At 59.6% G+C, this 20,262-nt stretch overlaps 1 protein-coding gene across 3 annotated transcripts in view; it reads right to left on the bottom strand.

The window, feature by feature from the left end:
* Nucleotides 1–20,262, bottom strand: part of PDE8A (phosphodiesterase 8A) — a 64,974-nt gene that overhangs the window by 27,666 nt on the left and 17,046 nt on the right. The window contains exon 1 of one of the 3 annotated variants that reach the window (XM_054694709.1): nt 7,573–8,438. The exons of 1 other annotated variant lie outside the window; for it this stretch is intronic. The gene's annotated coding sequence lies outside the window, so the exon portion shown is untranslated. Of the gene's footprint in view, nt 1–2,320; nt 2,330–7,572; nt 8,439–20,262 lie in introns of those variants that run through there. One more of the 3 variants, XM_054694710.1, reaches the window with a different exon arrangement.

Genomic DNA, 20,262 nt, shown 5'->3' on the forward strand with positions numbered 1-20,262 from the left:
ACACGGTTCAGTTTCCCAAGCGAAGGGCAGCAACTCCCAGATGAAGGAAAGCCTGCCGTTAGGATCTCACCCTACGGAAATAGTCGCCATTGCATCTGTTATAAGAAATAAAAAGCTACACATGAACTTTGAAAAGGCTGAGCTCTGCTGCAGTATCATCTTAGCAAAACCCTGCAAAGCACGGCGTTGCAGCCATCCGGCGCCACCGCTGGGCCCAGCTTTATCTACTTAACTGGCCTGCGTCCTAACACTGCATCCTGCCTGCGGGGCACGTCCGGCTCTCAGGACCTCCGTCCACATAGTCGTGTCCCAGAGGAGCCGGACAACCAGCACCGCCCCCTCCCCACCCCCCCAAACCACCACCAGGAAATCTGATGACATGACTCAGCTGCGATGTAGCAGCGGGCGCGGGAGCAGCAAACAGCCCCGGCTGGGGTGTGGGCAGAGCTGCCATCCCTCCCTGCGGGGGCACCTCGGCCGGGCTGGGACACAGTCCTCTGAACGGCATGTGGCTCCCGCTCCCAGTCAGGAGGGACCCGCATTTCCAGACCAGTTACAACAGCACAGCTTTGACGGGATCCTTAGCTGCCAAGGCAGCAGCCACTTTTAGGTGGCAACAACGTGCCCACGGGCAGGCTTCCCGGGGGACACGTACTGCAGGATTTTAAAATACTTAGGTATCTATTAGCATTTGTTCAAGAGAAAAAGATACAAGGATGATGCCTGAATTTTAATATTTCCGAGTAATTTTCTGTAAATATGGCTGAGAGGCGCGGGAGGTGGTCACTAGGAAAGTGACGGACCGCGTCAGATTTCTTTCGTTTGCTTAGCTGACCTAACGTGACCTGGAGGGCAAGGGTCGGGGAGACGCAGGATTCCAACCTGTCTAAACCAGCCCCGCGCCTGCCTGCTGGCTGGTGACCCAACACCACGAGTGTGCCAGGCCCTGCCTTGCCGCCGTGGCTGCCACGAGAAGGCATGTTTTATGAAGCAGGCATGCCTCTGCCTTGCTCCCTGCTGCATCCCAACACCCAGAACCACGCCGGGCACGCGGCAGGCGTTCAAACCATATTCTGAACCACTGTTTGTGCAATACCTAAGCCTCTTGAACCAAATTCACCCAGAAGTCACACTCATAGCAGCTCTGCGGACGCACGGGGGCAGAACGCAGCTCTCCCGGGGCCAGAGCACGGCCTCTTCGCCTGATTTCATTGAGAAACGAAGGACCGAGGCACCGTGTGCATCGTATGAAACGCCTGAGCACTCGAGGTGCCACAGAGCATTCGGTGATCTCCCCACCCTCACAGACGCCGCCAGGGTGACACCGTCACGTGCAAGCCCAGGAACTGCGGCCCGGGCAGAACCAGGCTGGGTCCGCAGCCACGAGGCCCTCCCGGGCATCCCTGGGCAGCTGGTTCTCTGGCAAGGGGTGAAAACCTGAGGCAAGGACGCAGCCAGGACCAGGGTCAAGAGGCACGGGGGACCCCCTACAGCCCGTTACAAGCCAGGCACAGAGGCAGGTAGGGGTGGCTCAAGAACAAGGCCCCTCACCCAGCCCTGGGGCAGAAGGGACAAGGACGCAGGGCAGGGTGACGGGGCGCAGCTTTAGCAGCGAGAGGAGGCGGCTGCGGCGAGCCAGGCACTTAGCCGCGCCTTCATCCTCCGTTCTGGGGTCCAGGCAGCCGCCGGCTCCATCTCGCGGCCGGGGCCTGACGGCAGAACTCTGCGGCGCAACCGCCGTGAGAGGCAAAGCTGGGGAGGGACCCGGTTCCGTGTGAATTTAAACCCTTGCTTCCCAGGGAGAGACCTGAAACCACCCGGCTCCGACCTAAGCCGGCCGGGAGACAGGAAGCGGTGCCCGCAGGGAGGGAGAGCTGCCGCGCCAGGACGAGACGCTCAGGTGTTCTGTCTCAGGAAAAGCCACCAGAGCGTCTTATACCAGGAAGTCACAGAAACAGTAAAATCAAAATAGATTTTACTTTTTTCAAGACCCCTTGAGCTGCTGGCAGGAAAGGGCTGCAGGAGATAAACGCGGGTCAGGGGGTGTCCATGACGGCGGGGCTGTCTGGCCTGGCTGGTGGGGGGAGGTGGGACCCACCCGTCCCTGGACCCGACTGGCAGGTGTACCCCAGCCACACGCCAATCTGGGGTTCCACAAGGCCTTCCCGAAGAAGCTGCCCTGGGCTGCTGGTGCTCCCCAGACCCGCCCACCAGATGGCAGCAGCACACACCCCAGCAAAGCTCCCCTCTTCGAAGGTCTGCTCCCCACCTCAAATCTCTGCCGGAACCCAATGTCCCAGTCTCTCCTTTCTCCCCTCACCTGCTCCCGATTTCGCCATCGCTCAGTTCAAACAGCAAACATTTACACGCTACCCCAACGGAAGATCAAAATTTGAGTCCCGTGCCAGGGAGAGACGACTCAGGTCCTTTCCGTCTCAGACCCACAGTGTCAGGCAGAAAACGGCTTCCGGACTGGATGAGCGAATCAAAGGGCTTGACGCCGCGTCTCACACAGAATGCAGAGGACCCCTCCAAGGAAGGCTGGCTATGAAAGCAGCTGATTTCTCTCTCTCGCCCTCCCCCCACACTCACTCCTAAAACTTCCTCCCCAGAGCCACACTTTCAGAGCCTGCGCTTACCTCTGAGAACCCCCCTTGCACGGGGCCCAAAAGCACACGGATGCACTTGTGCTGGGGACAACAGTGTTTTCCAGAAGCCCCGACACAAGATGCCTCCCAGGGGAGGCTGAGAACTGGCCTGAGACCCTGAGAGGGGTCGAGAGCTGCTCCCAGCGCCGTTTCTCCAGTTCCTGCCCTCAGAAAAACAGAAACCAGCAGCCGGGGGATTGGGGTACCACCCCTGCCTCCCACTCTGGCAACTACCGATCTTCTAGCTGTCTCCACAGTTTTGTCTCTTCCAGAATACCTCACAGGGGCGCAGTCTGGCTTCTTTCATGCATAGTGTTTCTGAGGCCCCTCCACAGCCTTTCAACTTCCTTTTTGCAACGACAACACTGCAGGCCCTGCTGAGCGGAGCCCACCCAGGCCATGCTGCAGAGCCCGGGGCTGCTTCCAAGCACTGCAGCTCTGCACGCGGCTGCGTTGGGAGGGAGCGTTCCACTCCTCGGGGTGCGGCCGAGGAGGGTGATTGCGGGGCGGCAGGGTGCATGTGCTGGGTACTGCGACCGTCAGCCCGACGGCGCCCCTCCGCACCACTCCCCCCTTGGGCAGGGTCTGCCCTGTCTTTGCTTCTCTTACGGATTTAACAAGAGTGGCTCGTTTTCTGGTCTGTTCCGCCTCTTCGTTGCTGTCAGCAAGGAGTGTTGACTGCCCAGCTCCTCGCAAGCAGAACCAGGGGCTGGAAGTCCGATTTTTTTTTAAATAACAAAACGTCCAGGAAGTGGCAGATCACACCCCAGAGCCACTTGCTAGGATGTCACGGTGGCACACTGCACTTTGGAGATACCCCGTGGGGTATCCGTGGGGCCGCCCCGCCCTCCGACCGGGCCCGGGGCTGGCTCTGGAGGGTCGGAAACCCCCCTGAAGTGTTTTCAAGCAATTGTTTGTTAATAGCCACAGCTTTAGTGACCAGAAAGAGGTATCTTAGCCCTCTACATCCTAACGGGGCAGGCAGACTGTTAGTCACTGTACAGCGTTTCGCTAAATTACGCTTTAGGAAGGAGGTTTGAGCCTTGTAGTCGACCTAAAATGAACTGTAGCTTTTTCAAACTCAAAACAGCAAGAAACGGCTCCTGGTTGAAAATTTCACTACAGCAGTGATGGGGCCGTGCTGGGGCACACCCCGCGACGCCGAGGGAGACGTGGGTCCACGCACAGGGGCCTGAGGGCTCACGGGAGCTGCGGGTGTCTGGGAATGTCTGACTGGAAAGCTGTAGTGCGGTGCCTCTTGAAAGCAGGCCAAGCAGAAAAAGCAGGAAACAGCGAGTTCTGCACCCATCCCATGTGCCCCAGCGAGCACGTCAGCACTAACACACACGCTGGGAGGACACGGGAAACCCACCGGGAGGGTGACTCACGTACACGGCTGTTGGGGGGGTGGGCACAGAATCTGATCAAAATGGAGAAGGCCTCGGGAGGCAGGCGAGGGAGCCTCACACAGACGCGGGAAGCAAGGGAGGAGGTCGCCCATGGGATATTTAAAATGAAGGATCCTGTTCATCATGAGACACAGGGCAAGCTAGAAATTAGGCAGTTTTAGGGACAGTGCAGGAGGGGACCCCTGAAGAATTTAGGGAGGCTTCAGAGATAAGGACAACCAAGGGAATATAACCAATTCCATTAGGAAAAGCAAACACCCCAGGACCACGGACAATATTAATACTGTTAACGAGGGTCCTAGTTTTCTTCAGGTGATAAAGGGAGGTGGAGGCTAGAGAAATGGAGAGTGGTTTAATGTATGGACAACTAAGAAGGGCAGCTGTTTAACGTCAAGGCAGGGATGCCCATCCAGAGGACTGGGCCATAAAGATAAAGATGCAACAAATGGGGAAAGACAGACCCGTTAGATAAGGAATGTGAAGATCCCCCGCTCAGTAGCAAATTCAGTGAGACAGCCGGGAACTCACCAATCACAGAGAGACGGGCGGAGCTGTAGAATAATGAGGGGAAAAAAGGTCTATGTTCCCTGAGACACGACTCCACTTTGGCTTCCTTGCCCCTCCCAGGCCTGGTCCCCTGGCCTGGGAGTCCCACTTTATTTCTGTTCTTTTTCTCCTCAATAAACTTTTTCTTTCTCTAAACAAACCTGCCTCTTCTCGCTTGCTTGCCTGAGCGTCTGCGAAGTTCCTGCTGCGGCTTCGTGAGACACCCACCCGTGGGGGTCTAGCGGCTGGGGCTCAGCGCTGCCCTGCAGCCTGGGATCCGTTCCTGGCTGGGAGACTAGGCCTGATAATTCCGGTAGCAATCAGAAGACCCCGGCAAGGGGCTGGAAGGCGAGCAGAGCAGGGGAGGCACCTGCAAAGCAGACGCACACAAAGGACTCACACCCTAAATGCCCCAGAGCGGTGGGGGATCGGTCAGGAGAAGCCCCCGGGAGAGCCCTGCAGAGGCCACAGCAGAGGAGAGCGAGGAGAGGGGTCAGCCCTGCCCGACCCCCGCCTGGCTCAGCCAGGGGCGTGAGCTCGGCGACGGCTGCTACGCTTCAACACTGTGTAGGAGCGTGTGCAGGCCGGAGAGTGGGCAGGCCTCCGGCGCCCAACACGCGCCATTCTCTTTATTCTAAGGGCTCCGGAGAGAACGGCAGAGCGGCCGCAGCGAGGGTGGCTGAAGGGGAGACGGGCCTCGCGCAGCAGCGGCCGCACAGTAGGGAGCTTTGTCTCACGGGGATTATGACCCAACTGATTTCGGCCTTAAATTAGAATATTCTGATTTGAATGGAGAAATGATCTTTTTGTCTAAATGAATGGAGTATTCAGCGAGCTCTGCACATCTGCTGATGTCATTTCCTCTTTACTTCAGAAATAATTAAAATGAGAACAGCCAGCGCAAGTCCAAAAGGGAATGAATACCCCCCAATTTGGCAAGTGCCTGGAAATATGGGGAATGACATATTCCCGCAGGATGTACAAGGCCACCGGCCTTGAGGAGTGAAGGGGAAACATTCCAAGGCCTCTGCGCGCTCCAGGCCGCACTGGACACTCTCCCCGGGCCCGCATCCGAACGTCGACGCGAGGCCGGGCGGGTGTCCTGTGACGGCCGCCTGAACACAACAGGTGACCGCGCACAGGGTGGGCGCCGGGTGCGTGACAGCGCAGCCCAAGCAGAAGCGCCTCAACGCTGCATTGCAAGAGGGATGAAAGAGGAGCTGCCAAAGCAGCGTGTGAGGCCCTCGGGGCTCCTGGGGGCGGAGCCGGGCCCCTGGGCGGGCGTCCATGAACGCCGAGACCCCACAAGCTGCGTGTCACTCGCTGCCGGGCAGGGTCGCAAGCCCGAGCACGGCGGTCCCGGCTGTCCTTGCCTCCTTGTCTCATTCCTGGTCGTTCCGTGAGGTGAGGGAGCTCTGTCCACGCCCCTGGCCTGGCGCCTCCGGGCCTCAAGACAGCCGGTGCTTATCTTCGCCCCAGTGGGCCCGAGGCCCCTCGGTTCTCTGTCACAGACCCAGAGCCCAAGCAGCTGGTGGCGTAGACTGCTGGCGGCGGCGCTGTGAGTGCCTGGAGCCACCAGTGCATCCTCGTGCTCTGATGACAAATGTCCCCACAGGAAAGGACGAAGGAAAGAGGCGACACACCGGTGTGGGGCAGAGGGAGCCCAGCAGGTCTCGGCCGGACTCTGCGCGGCCCAGCGTCGCTGTGAGCGTGGACTCGGCCGGGCCACTGCCGGGGTGTGCGGGTGGGTCCCCAGGGGGCCGCGCCTGCAAGGGCCCGAAGGGAGCAGGTGGAGGAAAGGCAAGCAAGGCTGGCTCTGGCAGAAGCAGCACCACGTAAGCAAAGGCGTCTGGGGGGTGAACCGAGCGGCCCCCACAAGGAAGGCAGGCCTGCCCCGCGCCCTCGGGTCAGAGGGCTGAGCTTTCCAGTCCCGGCCCCTCAGGAGCACCCGGGGGGCCTGGTCTTGGTGTGGGTTTTTGGCCTTGGGCACCGTGTGGGGGATCGGGAAGGGGGTTATGCGCCACGGCAGGGGTCACGGGAAGGGCCCAGGTGCTCTGGCGCCGGAGAGCTACAACCCACAGCCGCAGGGGAGCCTGTGTTGTCAACGCAGTGGCAAAATGGAATTCGATGGCTCTCCACTGAGAGAAGATAAAGCAGAGCCGGCGCACCCCACTGTCTGGTGTATCGGTGCTGCCTTTCCACAAAGCCAAGGCCCAAATGACAAGCAAGGCTTTGGTTGCGAGGGTGAGACAAGGGCCGTGCACGAGCGGGAAGGGAAGAGGACGGTGACGCGTCAGCGCTTCAGACACAAGGGGTCACGTGACAAACCCCACCATGACTCTTCAAAATAAATAATTACCCCCCTTTTTGCTTCATTCATTTTTTTAAATCTTTGGATTTTTAATTTCTTCAAAGGAATGAGGCGAACCAAACTCCAGCGCCGCCTCTGTAGTCGGCTGAGTGGAGAGAAGATGGGTTTGGGGGCCCTGAAGTCGCCCCCAGGAGGACCCAGCGCCGGCTCCCACTTAGTCTACTGCAGGGCGATGGGGCCGAGTCCGAGCCGGGACCCCTCCCGAGCCGGGCTGCCCTGTGCTGACGCCTGCGCGGCGCAAGCTTGCTCTCGTGACCACCCGCGACGCCCGTCCCTTCGCGTCCCCGGACAGCCCGTGTCACCCCCACCAGCAATGGTGGCGCTGAGGGGCTTCCTCCGCACGCGCTAACCCTCCTGCGCCCTTTCAGTGGCCACTGTTGGCCTTGGTGCCTCTCACACCCGCACCCCACCAGCCTCTGCCGGCTGTCCCCACGCCGAGGCCGAGCCACCGAGGACACCCTCACTGCCTCAGCGTCCGCCCCTTTACCCGCAACCCCTGCGGGTGTGTGGTCGCACCCGGCAGCTCCTACCACCCTCACATTCTGCCTCGCAGCACCATGTCCGCGTTTGCCCCGGGTCTGCTGAGGCTTCTAGTTACCTCGTGGTGGCCTGAAGCTAGTCCTTGGTTGGATTCCTCAGAAGGACTCGGGAGAATATTCTTTCTCGATTTCTTCCATTTAAAAGCATGCTTGGCCTTTTAATTTAAAAAGACCTTTCATTCCGTATAGACTCTTTGGGTCAAACGTACTGTCCCATGCTGGGGAGCAGCCAACACCCCCCTTTGAGAAGCTGCGTCCTGGCCAGATAACGCTGCGCATGTGAAGGTCGGGAGCAACAATCTCTGCCTGCCCCGCAGTCACTCTTCCCGGTACAGCGTGTCCTTCTAACTGCAGCTTCGAGTTCTCTCATTTCTGGGAACTTTCCCTGATTTATATCTTAAATTTTTTTTTATTGGTTTCCTTCTTTAGGGAGTTGGACTTTTCATCCAGACCCCCCCCCGACCCTGCTAGCTCCTTCATTCACGCGGCTCACCCACGCCACTCCCGTTGCCTGCGCACTTTTAATTTGCTTTCATTTCTTTGATAGTTTTCATTTCCCTTCACCTCCGTGCCTGAGCCTGGGTCTCTGTCCCTCCGGCCTGCCATGTCTCCCCGGAGCACTCGGGTTCTTGATGGAGGCGGCTGGCTTTTCTTTTTTTAACATGTAAAGTGTTTGGTCATGATTTTCATTTGCTCTGCGCCAGGATTTTCTGAGTGTTCTTTGCCACCTTTTTGCTTTTCATGCTTCCTCATCATTTTCTTCTGATGCTGGCTAAGATTCCAAACAGGCCCACGGTCTGATTACATAACGGGGCTGAAGCCCAAGACTGTCAGAGGAGGCGCCCCTGGAGGGGTGCAGTGAGGATGGAGGGCCGGGGGCATACACCCCGCAGGAAAGAATGGGGGGTTGGGGACCCGGTATCTCCTCAAACTCGGTTTCCTTTCATTGGCTGAGGGAAACTGAGGCCGGGGCTCGGCACCCCGAGAGGGACATCAGGGCTGCAGAAGCAGCCCCCGGCCAGCCACTCTGGGGCAGCCGTCCCCGCCGCCGGCCTGGAGCAGCAGAGCCGAGCAGCCGCGGGGCCGAGCGGCCGAAACTGTCCCGGCCGCGGCTGTGACGCCGAGGGGACGCGAGGACCCGGCCGGAGCCGCGGGAGCGTGAGTGTGGCTGGGCGGGGGGCTCAGCGCTCTGGTTGCTGTTCCCGGGGTCGCCTGTCGGGGCCGCGTGGGGTGCCTCGGCGGCTCGGGGAGCGTCTCCTGCCGTGTCTCCGCCGTGCTCGCGAGTTGGGTCCTGGCCTTCTGTCTGGCCCGCGTGCTCCGGGCCCTCGGTGGTGGGAAGACGCCATCTCAGCTGCTTTTCTTTAGGACTTGGAAACACTGGACACTCCTTGGGGTCAGCTAACCAGCTACTTGTGGCCTCGGTGACTCTGTTTTCCCTGGTTTGCTAAATAAATGTCATCGCTGTGTCCCCTGACCTGAGTGGTCTGGAAGGGTGTGAGGGGTGAGGACTCAAGACGCTGACTGGTGAACTACCGGGGCACTGTCCTTAGCCAGTTTAGTGCCCTCACTGCCCAGTATTAGTGACTCGTCTCTGAAGGAAGCTGTGCCTTGGACAGCTGTTTGCAGAAGATTCACGTGGGAGAAGAGTTAGCGCAGTTCAGGGGAGCAGGGAACCCTTCTTGGCTGTGGGGGCAGCCATTCCTGAGCTCTCCCTCCCTCCACCATCAGGGCAGGTGGCGCTGTGCACCCTGGGGTGGCTCCATCTGCCATAATGGGGCAGACCGTCCCTGCAAAGGCTCTGGAGTCCTCCCGGCTCAGCCCCACCCCCTCTGCACCCTGAGATCCCACGGGAACAGGGCCCAGCCTTCAGGGCACCCCAACTCCCACTCCTGCAAACGGCAGGGGCCTCGGGAGAAGGCCGCTTGCTGGTTGGGTGCTTTCCCTGGTCCGCAGCCACTCGTGTCTTCTGCCCACTCCTGCTCGCTCGGGGCTCCGGCTGCCCTTCGGGAGCCCTCTCCTCTGACTTCCCGCTGGGGTTTCAGACGCCGCCTAACTTCTTCAAAGTCAGACCTTCCATTTCTGTCCCCCACCCCTGTGCGGGGTGGTTTTCGAGGGGGCTAGAGAAAGGCTTCTTTACCAAACTTGACCTGAACTCGCCTGGCCAGGAGCTCCTGTGCACGCCAGCACGTTCCCTGCTGCAGACGACCGACCTCTGCCTGCTGCCGTCGCTCCCTCCCCCAGCAAGCGAGGCATTTTCTTGGACATGTGGATCTCAATTACAATTTTAAATAGCAACATGATATTCCCAAGAACTTCCTTTTAACTAAGAGTATCATGAGACACCGAAATGTTTAAATTTTTAAGTAAACAATCCCACATAAACCAGAAGTCATGACCCTGAAAAATCAAATTTTCCACATTTTTGTTCCCTTATAAGTCAGGAAAGATGAAGGGCTTCTTCCACGGATTTTTAGAAATAAAACAAGCAGGCCAAGGCTTTCAAAAGCAGGTGACCAAGGTTCTTTTTAAAAGTAACTGTTTCCACGACCTTTGATCCCCCTATAATAAATACACTCTTTCCTGGTTTCTCATTTATAGGACTGAGAAAATGCAAACAACAAAACCAGCCAAGTCCCACACCAAGGACAGGCAGCCTGGCGCTCTCGATCAGAAAGGCGGGCAGGAGAATGACGGGCTCCCGTCCAGCAAGCGGAGTCTGCGGGGCGCGGGCAAACTGCTGTGGCCTGTGAGTCTTCACTAAACCGTGTCTTCTAATTCGTTCCTTAACTAATTGAGACAGAGCTACACAGACACTGGCCCTTGAGCCTCCTGTAACTGCAGCGGCAGTGAAAACCTGTTCCTCCAGCGGACCTTTGAGACAATAACATTTCTCAACGCGCACCCCCGAGGGCGGGCACTGAGCACCACCACTTCAAAGCCACTGTCCTGCACGAAGCCGACCAGCAGGTGCGCGAGGCTGCCGGCCGCTACCTGTGCTCCGGGGTCAGTGGCCCCATGCTGGGCCAGCCCCGGCCTGCAGAGGCTTCAGCGCCTCGAGCCCAGCAGACAACACCCAAGTGCTCCCGGGACCAGGGAGGCTCTGCTGCTGGTAGCCTGGAGATGGGCTAGGAGCAGCCCGGGCTGGGCCCCTGCTCGCCCAGCAAGTTGGGGTGGGCGGCTGGGCACAGAACGCAGTGAACCCCGGTGCGTTAGCCAGCTAAGGGGCCCAGACGCGGGAGTGTGGCTGTGGAAAGCTTCGGGCGGGGCTGGGCAGGGCGGCCGGGTAGAGGCCCTGTGACCAAGTGCAGGGGCGGGGCCTGCGGGGTTCAGGCAGGAGGGCGGCTGGCCGGGGGTGGGGGGGTGCCAGTGGGGTGGCAGGGCTCATGAGGGGCAAAGAATCCCAAGTCTGGTCCCGGCCGCCCCATCCGCGTGGCTGCAGGCCAGTCTGTGATGGCAGCACGGGCAGCAGGTGTTGGCCAGGGGACGGGGCGATGCCACGGCTCCTGGGACTCCGTCTCTGACAGGCACTGACTACCCGGGTGGGGTGTGAGGCGGTGGCCACCAGCAAGGCGGGGCGCACGTGTCCTCACGCTCACCCCAACGTTGTTTTTCACGCACTCAAACCACACAGCCGCAGTCACAGAAATAAAAATATGGGCCCCATCTTCCAGAAGCTAAATATAGAAGAGCAGAAAAATACACACAATTACAACACTTTGTGAATGTTTAACAACAAAAGCTTGTACAGGGCGTGACTGAGAAGTGACTGATTAACTCTGCCGGGGAGGTGGGAAAATCTCGGAGGTTTCCAGAGGAAGACACCTGCCGAGGTAAGTCTTGAAGGAAAGGTGGGCTTGCCAGGTGACGAGAGGAGGCGCATCTAGAAAGGGAAAACATCGGGAGCAGAGACACGGAGGTGTGAGGCCGCCCCGCTGCCCCAGGAGCAGCAAATGCCGAGTGTGGGCCACGCGGGAGCGTCCACCGTGGATGGGGCTGGGTGGCCAGCAAGGCCCAGCACTTAGCGCCTCACTCAGGTGAGCCCAAGTGCCAGGTGCACACACCAGGCTATAGGGACACAAGGCACTCGGGTGAGGCAGACGCAGGCCAGGGCACCGGCCCAGGCCCCTGGGTCCAGGCCCACACCGCGCAGTGCCCGAGTCTGTAGGGATGACGAAGACAGGACTGGCCGGGACTGGGAAGGCCACCTGGATGGACCCAAGGGGGCTGCAGTGGTCACCAGCGCAGGGAACTGAGGTTTCCAGGCAGCAAGCCTCCTGGGGGGCACTGGACTGGGCGGCGTCATGGAGGAGGGCAGAGCTGGCAGCAGTGCCGGGCCAGGCCGTGAAAGTGGATCCAAAGAGGAAAGGCCTTTCCTCTGTCCTCGGGCAACGACAATCGCTCCCTCAGGCCTTCAACTTTACGAGTGACCAAGAGCCACACAGCCTGACCAGTAATCGAGGTATTAAACAAGATTTCGTGTTCACGAACCAATGAGATGTTGTCACAGCTAAGCAGCTTTAGCTGTCGTCGTCCACAGTGAGAAAAGCACGTCCCCGCATGAGCCGGGCACGGCCACACGTCACGGGGCAGCCGCCCAGCGCCTGCTGTCCCGCGGGGCTCGCCGGCATTCACGTCCCATCTCGTTTCTAAATGACAGGCGAGTGGCCGCTGAGACAGCGGACGCCCCCCCACGCCCCTGGGACCTGGGGCCGCTGGCAAGGCTTCCACCGGCAGGAGCGCTCGCGGGCACACAGCCTGGCTCTGACGGCCACGGGAGTGCACTGCGCGCAGACCAGCACCCCCCCCCCCCCCCCCCCCGCCTGCACAGGGCAGCCGGGCGAGGCCAGCTCAGCTTCTCGAGCAGCTCCCGGCTGCCTGCGGCCCAGCACCACGGAGCAGTCAGGCTCCTCGCCCCACCCTGGCCTGAGCCCCGGCCAGCCCCGGCCAGAACCCGCAGCGGGAGGAAAGGGCACCTGGGCCGGCTCGCAGCCCGCAGCAGCAGTGAGCGGCAGAGCCAGCGGCAGCGCCTACAGATCATGTCACGGCCCGTCAGTGGACACTGGACCAACAGTGGCTTGCAGACAGCCCTCGGGGTGCGAAGCCGGCGCCCCACCTGCACACTGAGATAGGTGGGCCAGGGAGAGGGCTCAGGAGGAGGGCATGTCTGGGTCACAGCTCGAAAGGCCAAGACTTGGCTGAGCCGCGGGTCATGGGCTGAGTCTCGCGGTGGCCCGGGCTCCTGAGGGCAGTCACGGTGCCTGCATGACTCTCTGTCGGTACCCCAGCACCCCGCACCCCACGAAAAGGCGGGGCCTGGTGTCAAGGCTGCTGCCTCAGCCCCGCCCGCTCTCGCTGCAGCCAGCCCCATCGGCAGCCTCAGACCTTTCTGTTAATGGGTGACTTTCACCTAAATATAAACTCAGGTCAACCCATGAAGGACTAGTGGATTCTTTTTTTTTTTTTTTTAAATATTTATTTATACAAGAACTGGGGTACACGCCAGAGGCGCGGGAGGATGAGAGGATTCACCAGAGACAGAGCGGGGAGCAGAGCAGGCAGACTGAAGAAATCCACTGCTGAGGGGAGCAGCGGGAGAGACAGGAGAGGTCTGCTGTGCCCTGTGGGAATCTCCCTGGCCAGGAATCGAACCTGCACGGCAGAGGCTGCGCACAGCTTCACAGCGCTGTGCTCAACTCGCTGCCCCACCGGGGAGGTCCAGGACTAGCAGATTCTAAAAAGGACGGGGAGAAGCGTTCTCAGGGGCCGGAGTGCCCGCAGGCTTGGCTCAGAGTACGGCAGGGCGGTTGGTTGATGGGTTTTGGTTTCTTTCTCTAAACATCCCTGCCATGTGGGGGTCTTTGGCCCAGAGAGCAGACAGGAGGAGCACGACTTGGACAGGACCCCCCGGGAGAACAGCTGGAAACTGGGACAAGCTCACGGCCTTGTAGACTGAGGCCGCTGCCTGGAAACCGCTGCTGCCTGGCAATCTCTCCACGAGCCCAGGCAGATCTTACGCGCCCATGGCCCTGTCCTTGCTTGATGGTATCCTCGAGAGCTGCCCCCATCACGCTCAGGGCACCGCCTTGCCGCAGCTCATAAAGGGAAACGAGGCGGTCGGTCGGGCAAGAACTCCCGAGCACCTGGGCTCCTCCCACCCTGAAGTCAACGGGGCGCACTGCCACGCTCAGTTCCCTCCTCTGGTGTTTCCCCACAAGAAGCGTCCCTCCTCCTGCCCAGAGGCAGCCCCACCACTGGGGCACCTCTTCAAGGCCCCACCAGCACCTCTGTCCTCACCATTCCTGTCTCTCCGCCACCGACGCTGTCCCACAAGTGTGACCTCGCTGCTGTATCTCCCAGGTCAGTAAAACGAACAAATCAGCCTTGACCCCCCAGAGACGAATCCCGGACACATAGCACCCCACAGGCACTTCTGAAAAAAGCAGCCACAACTGGCCGTCTCCAGTTGACGGGACCTGTCACAGACGTCACACAAGCCACTCCCCGCACGCAGGTCCGGCTGCCCGCCCACAGGCTGGGGGGCGCTGGGAGCCCAGCGGACGGCAGGGAGGCCACAGCGTGCGGCAGCGTGAGGACGGGCCCACCGGGCCCTTTCTAAGCAGACAGGACGGGGGCATGTGTGGGGACCTCGCCCCGCTTTTGCATGGCTGCTGCCCACCCCCACCCCGAGGCCCGCGTCGGCCTCCAAAGGCAAGTGACACTGGGAACATGTGCCCAGGACTGGGGATGCGCCATCCTGTGACCAACAGCGCAAGAACCACTGTGGAGAAAAATCATCCAGAATCGGCTGGTGGAGGTTCAAGCAGGAGAGGGGTGTTTACACAGCCCCGGCGCGCCCACCCACTGGGCCTCCACTTCACAGGGCAGCAGCGAGCGAGCCCAGCAGCGCCCTCACCGCGCCCACCTCGGCCAGCGCCGGGCATGGGACAGAGGGGCGCGAGTCGCCCGCGGCATGTGAGAGGACACAGGCCAGCAGGGGCGTCCCCGCCCCGATGCCTAACGCCAGTCCCCTGTGCGGGAACCTCAGACTAATCTAACTGGGGAAAATTCTATAAAATAACCGGTTTGAGTTCCTCAAAAACGCCAGATCCCAACAGCCCCTCAGCAAGGCATCATCTCAGACCAAAGAGCAGCGAGCCAGGACAGCCGGCCGGGCCCCCAGGGCTGGACCCCGGGCTAGAAGCGCTTCTCTTCTGTTGCGGAGGAAATGAGAGGGCAGCTGTGAGACCCGGACACAGGCGGGCGGCAGCTGCAACCACGACGTTAACATCTGGACTGTGACGACTAACAGCTGCAGAAAATGCCCATTTTCAGGAACTACCCATGGACCTATTTAGGATAAAGGGGCATCAATCTGCAGCTTACTTTCAAGTAGTTCTGAAAATAGTAGTAATAATACAGAGAATAGGTGAGAAAAGTCACACAGTAAACTTGACCTCTGGGCAATCTGCGGAGAGTATGCAAGAATTCTTTGCACTGCATTTTTCCCAACTTTTCTTAAAAAAAAAAAAAAAAGATTTATTTATTTACGCATACAAGAACAGGGGTACAGGCCAGCAGTGCAGGGGGTGAGAAGACTTACCAGAGACAGAGTGGGGAGCAGAGCAGGCAGAGCCACTGAAATCCACTGCTGAGGGGAGCAGCGGGGAGACAGGAGAGGTCTGCTGCGCCCTGTGGGTAGCTCCCTGGCCGGGGATCAAACTCGTGCTGCAGTGGCCGCGGACAGCTTCATAGGTTGTGTCTCTACCCCTTGTGCCACCAGGGAGGCCCCACTCCAAAAATTTTAAAGCTTTTTTGAGAGCCCAGCACTATGAGGTACACAAGGAGCAGTGAGTCTAAACCCCGGTGCGGGGCAGGGAAGGCCTCCCCGCAGGCAGACAGTGCGCCTCCAGCACGCACACTGGGCCTGGGGGTTAACGCCTGATTTAATGGTACGCCAGGACTTCTAACTATGAGGCAACATATATTATCTGCAAGTGACTGTGCCCAACACAGGGGCAATAACGGGCTTCCCTCCCGGGCCCTCCTGAGGTTGCAGAAGCCGAGGGCACACCTCACCACCCACGGTAAGGCAGAAAGGGACGGGAAGACGCTGGGCTAGGGCCTCAGGGACTCAGCCTAACCCAGACAGAGAGTAGCCATCGCCCGAGCAAGACCGGTCCAGCCCACACCGCCACACCACCCCTCCCGGCCAAGGTATTTTAAAGCAACTCACTGGTATTTCTCACCCCTAGATATTTCTGCTCGGGGGTACTTTTCTACCGAACCACAATTCCATTATTATAACAAAATTAAAAACGAATCCCTAATATCATCCATCACCCACACAAACCTCCCTGACACAAGAGCTTTTGAATCCTAAGCTCCTCCGGCCAGAACCTTCCCCCGAGGGGGGGACCAGGGAGGGCCTGGACCACCAGCCTATGCCCGGCTGCGGCACCAGAAAGAATGCAAAAATGAGAAAATCTATTTTTAAAATGGGGAAAAACAGAATCAAAGAATAGATGTCCGCAATAGAGGGACCCACACCCTGAAACAAAAATCATCAGAGAACATAAACGACCAGTAAAGACAAAAATTTTAAAATACACATGAAAAGCATCGCGGCTCACTAATAAATAAACGCACGCGCAAATATGGACTCGCTGGGCCTCCCTGGTGGCGCAAGGGGTTAAGCACCGCACTATGAAGCTGTCCCCAGCCTCTGCAGCACGCGTTTGATCCCCGGCCAGGGAGCTACCCACATGGCGCAGCAGACCTCTCCTGTCTCCCCGCTGCTCCCCTCAGCAGTGTGTTTCAGTGGATCTGCCTGTTCTGTTCCCCACTCTCTGCTGAATCCTCTCACCCCCGCACCTCTGGCCTGCACCCCAGCTCTTGTATGAATAAATAAATAAATCTTAAAAAAAAAAAAATACGGGCTTGCTACCAGTCATCCACATTAGTAAAGACTTTTTGGGAAAAAAAAATCAATGCGACGAAAGCTCCGAAAGCGGCCCAGCCCCTGGAGAGCCCGGCTGCATCTGTCCTGACTGCAGGGCCACGAACTGCCCCAAAGAAAGCCTCACGAGAGTGCACCCAGCAGGGAAGCAAGCCCAGCACAGGTGCTGGCCATGGGAAGCCCGTCGTGGAGGGAAGTGCCCCCGAGGCTGGGCGCTGCATGGAGCAGCCCTGGCGCGTTCCTGGCCCCCAGTGTAGAAAAGAGTTTAGCCAGAACTGAATCAGTCACAATGACCGCAAGCTGCTCTCCATGAAGGGTCTGTGTGCCCATGCCACCTGGCACACCAGGCCACCAGGCCAGCCCGCCGACCTAATCCCACTCTGACTGAAGAGACCCCCCAAGTTCACCCACGCCCACTGCTGCGGCCTACCCAACCGCCGCTCCGACCCGCAGGCCCAGGAGTCTCCGGCGAGCCGGACACTGCCACTCTGGGGGACCTACAGCCATCGCCCCCACTCGGGACACACACTGACTTTTCCCAGCTTTACTGAAATGTAAAGTGATCACTTTGAATGACCAGCCATCACGCCAGGCTTATCCAGGCTATGCTGCAGGCGTATTTTAAAATCTTGAAGAAATCAACAATTTTCTGGGAACAATCTGAAATTTATAAAACTAGAATAATGCCAGAGCAGGCTGAAAGAGTAAAGGACTAGCACCCAGAAGAAGGCTGTCCCGTGCGACGGCCCCCTCGGTGGGGACTGCCTGCCCGGCCACCCCTGCAGCCAGGCCCGCGTGGGCTCACCCAGCAGGCTGAGCGCTGGAGCCCCGCAGGCTGTGCCCCTGGGGCCCTGGCTCCCACCCTCGGCAGACCCAGACCCAGACTCCAGACCCAGACTGGGGCCCAGAGGGCGGAGCCCCCACACGCTCCTTTGTTCCGCCCCCTTTCATCTTCTTCCCCAGGCAACTGTTTTCAATTATTTCCAAAATTAAAACTATACAGTAGCAGCTTTCTACGGTTCATCCTTTTAATGTAATAGTCAATATTTTCCTTGTCATTAAACTGTTGAAAATAATCTCATTGACTATTGACAAAATGCTCAAGATATTATGCTGCAGAGCTGAGTAGAGAAAAATTACATTTACTACAATGATTGTGTCTCTCACCCACTCTTTGAAAAGAAGCAAAAACCCTTTCTCAAATGTAACACCCCTTTACTCAACGTAAAAATCTGCTCAATAGTGGCCTCTCTGGTGGCGCAGGGGTTAAAGACAGCACTATCAAGCCAGCCCTGCCACTGCGGCCTGGCCTGCGTTCGATCCCCGGCCAGGGAGCTACCCACAGGGCGCAGCAGGCCTCTCCTGTCTCCCCGCGGCTCCCCTCAGTCCGCCTGCCTGTTCTGCTCCCCACTCTGTCTCTGGGGAGTCCTCTCACCCAGTCCCTGCTCCTCTGGCCTGCACCCCAGTTCTTGAATACATTGATAAAAATAAATCTTAAAAAAAAAAATCCGCTTGCCGGGCCCGCTCCCCCTGCAGCAGGCTCTCCGCAGACACAGGCCGTGAGGAGCGAGGCTACAAGCGGCTCAGATGCTCCCGACCTGGGGGACCGGACGTGGCCACTGCGGGCAGGCCCGCCGAGGAGGGACACGGGCAGCGGGCCGGGCAGTGGGCCGGGCAGTACGCGGCTCTTCAGCGGGAACGTCCAAAGCGCGGCGCATTCGCGGGGTCGGGAGGGTGGGGCCGGGAGGGACGCGGGACTGCAGGGGGCCCGGGCCCCTTGGAGAGGATGTTCCAGAACCGACTGCGGAGATGGCTGCACAGTCTGTGACTTGACAAAAAGCAAAACCTGCCGATTTATGCACTTTGCGGGGTAACTGAATTTCATCTCAATTTTTAAAGAAAAACCAAATTCGTCCACATACAGCCACGGAGTGATGTCGGGGCGCTCCCAGGGCCACGGGGAGAAGGGGGCGGGGACACCCGAACGAGCAGCGCACAAGGCTGAAGCCCACCAAGTACTCAGGAAACCACCAGTGCCTAGTGACCCTTACAGACAGAAGCAGACGCCCCGCCTGCCCTCGCAGACGGCCTCTCCACCGAGACGAAGGCCCCGTGGTCAGAGGGGGTGGAAAGCGTCGGTGTTGGTGAGTTAAAAACCAGCCGGCCCTCCTGCCCCGAACCAGGGCCGACCCGTGCGTCGCCGGCCACGCGCTCCCGACGAGGCCGAGGGGCACACTCGCCTCTGCCTGGGCCTGCAGGGCCGCGTCCTCCGGGCGAAGCCAGTCTCCCTGTGTGAGGCCACCATGGCCCCTGACGACAGCTCAGCCGCAGAGCTGGCCCCCAAGACCACCAGCACCCGCCTGGCACCGTGACTGAACCCCTGGAAGGCGTCCCCTAGGGCGGGCCACACCTGGCCGCGGCAGGGAGACCGACCCAGAGCGGCGGCCACGCCGCCCTCTTCTGACCCACAGGACGCAGGGGGACGTGCGCAGCGACAAGGCTGGACCGCGCTCCGGGCGCGCTGCGAGCGCTCCACGGCCCAGCATTTCAAGGTCAGGAGCCAGCCGCGCCAGACGGTCCTCGGCGCACAGCTCCCACTCTCGCCGGGGCAGGCCGGGCGAACGGCAGGCAGGAAGAGCGAGCCCATGGAAGTTCCCTCCTGCGCCGGGGTCTCGCTGCCCCTGGAGGCCCATCCCCGTCGGGGGCAGCTCACAGCCCGCCCAGCTCGCCGCTTCTCCAGCGGGCCGCGAGGCCCACTGAGGCCCGAGGCTGGGAGACCTGCACGTCCCTCCCGTCACCGTCCGCCGCGCCCCTGCGCTCCAGTCCTCGCGACAACTGCAGCCTCACGGGGCAGAGTCCTTCCTGCAGAGCAGCGGGGGGAGGGCCAAGGCCTCCGGAGCACCGGGCGCTCGCTGGGGCTGCCCCCCGGGGGAGGACGGCCAGAGCCAGCCTCGGCCAATCTCCAGAACACTCTGTCACCCCTTGTTCCCAAAGCTAACGGGGGAGGGACGAGGGTTACACAAGCCAACACAATGGTCCCTCCCCTCCTTTGTTCTCGGGCAACTGCACAACCGAGCATTGTACCATCGCTGCTAAGCCCCACGGTGAATTCCCAAGTACGCGCCTAAAAGAAAGCGCCACCTCGCAGCACCTGACAGCGGCTACCTGTTAAGACCATTCCTTTTCTGACGTCGAGGTGAGCCCTTCCATTTTAGGGTAACTGCTCTTGACTGGCTGTTTCTAATTGTGTCGTCAGGAGCAGGCTGCTCATGCTCCTGGTTTACTCCCTGCTGACAGCTCCCATTTCACACCCCAAACGTGTCACCCAGAGAGCTGGCGCTTTCTTAACTGGCGAGGGCCAAGGCAGGTGTCTGGCCCCAGGCGGGGCTCCTGGCCTTCTCCCCAGGGAGGGGTCTCCCCAGTCCAACCAGGGGAGTCTGGGTCTGACGCGTTCCCTGACTCTTCCTCCCCCCAACCCGGGCAGACCTCCTGGCTGCGCTCAGGCTGGAGGGGAAAGTGAGGGCGCGCCCTTTCCCGACATCTGTGCGAAGAACTGGACCGCAAAGAAAAACCAACACAGAGAACGTTTACGTTACCTCCATAGCTGTTTCTAAGAACAGGTGTTGGGGGGGGGGGAGCGTGTGAAGACAGCCAAGATTTTTCTACCAAGAAAAAGGGAACAGCCCAGGGGCCAACTTCCAGGAGAGACGCCTCCCTGAGAGTCGGCCTGAGCTCAGGGTCGCGTGAGGAAAGCCCAGGACAGCAGCGGGGGGAGGGCCTGGGTCTGTCAGTC

The sequence above is a fragment of the Talpa occidentalis genome, unplaced genomic scaffold (assembly GCF_014898055.3).
Source record: "Talpa occidentalis isolate TD23 unplaced genomic scaffold, MPIMG_talOcc4v2.1 talOcc4.14, whole genome shotgun sequence".
Classification (NCBI taxonomy): domain Eukaryota; kingdom Metazoa; phylum Chordata; class Mammalia; order Eulipotyphla; family Talpidae; genus Talpa; species Talpa occidentalis.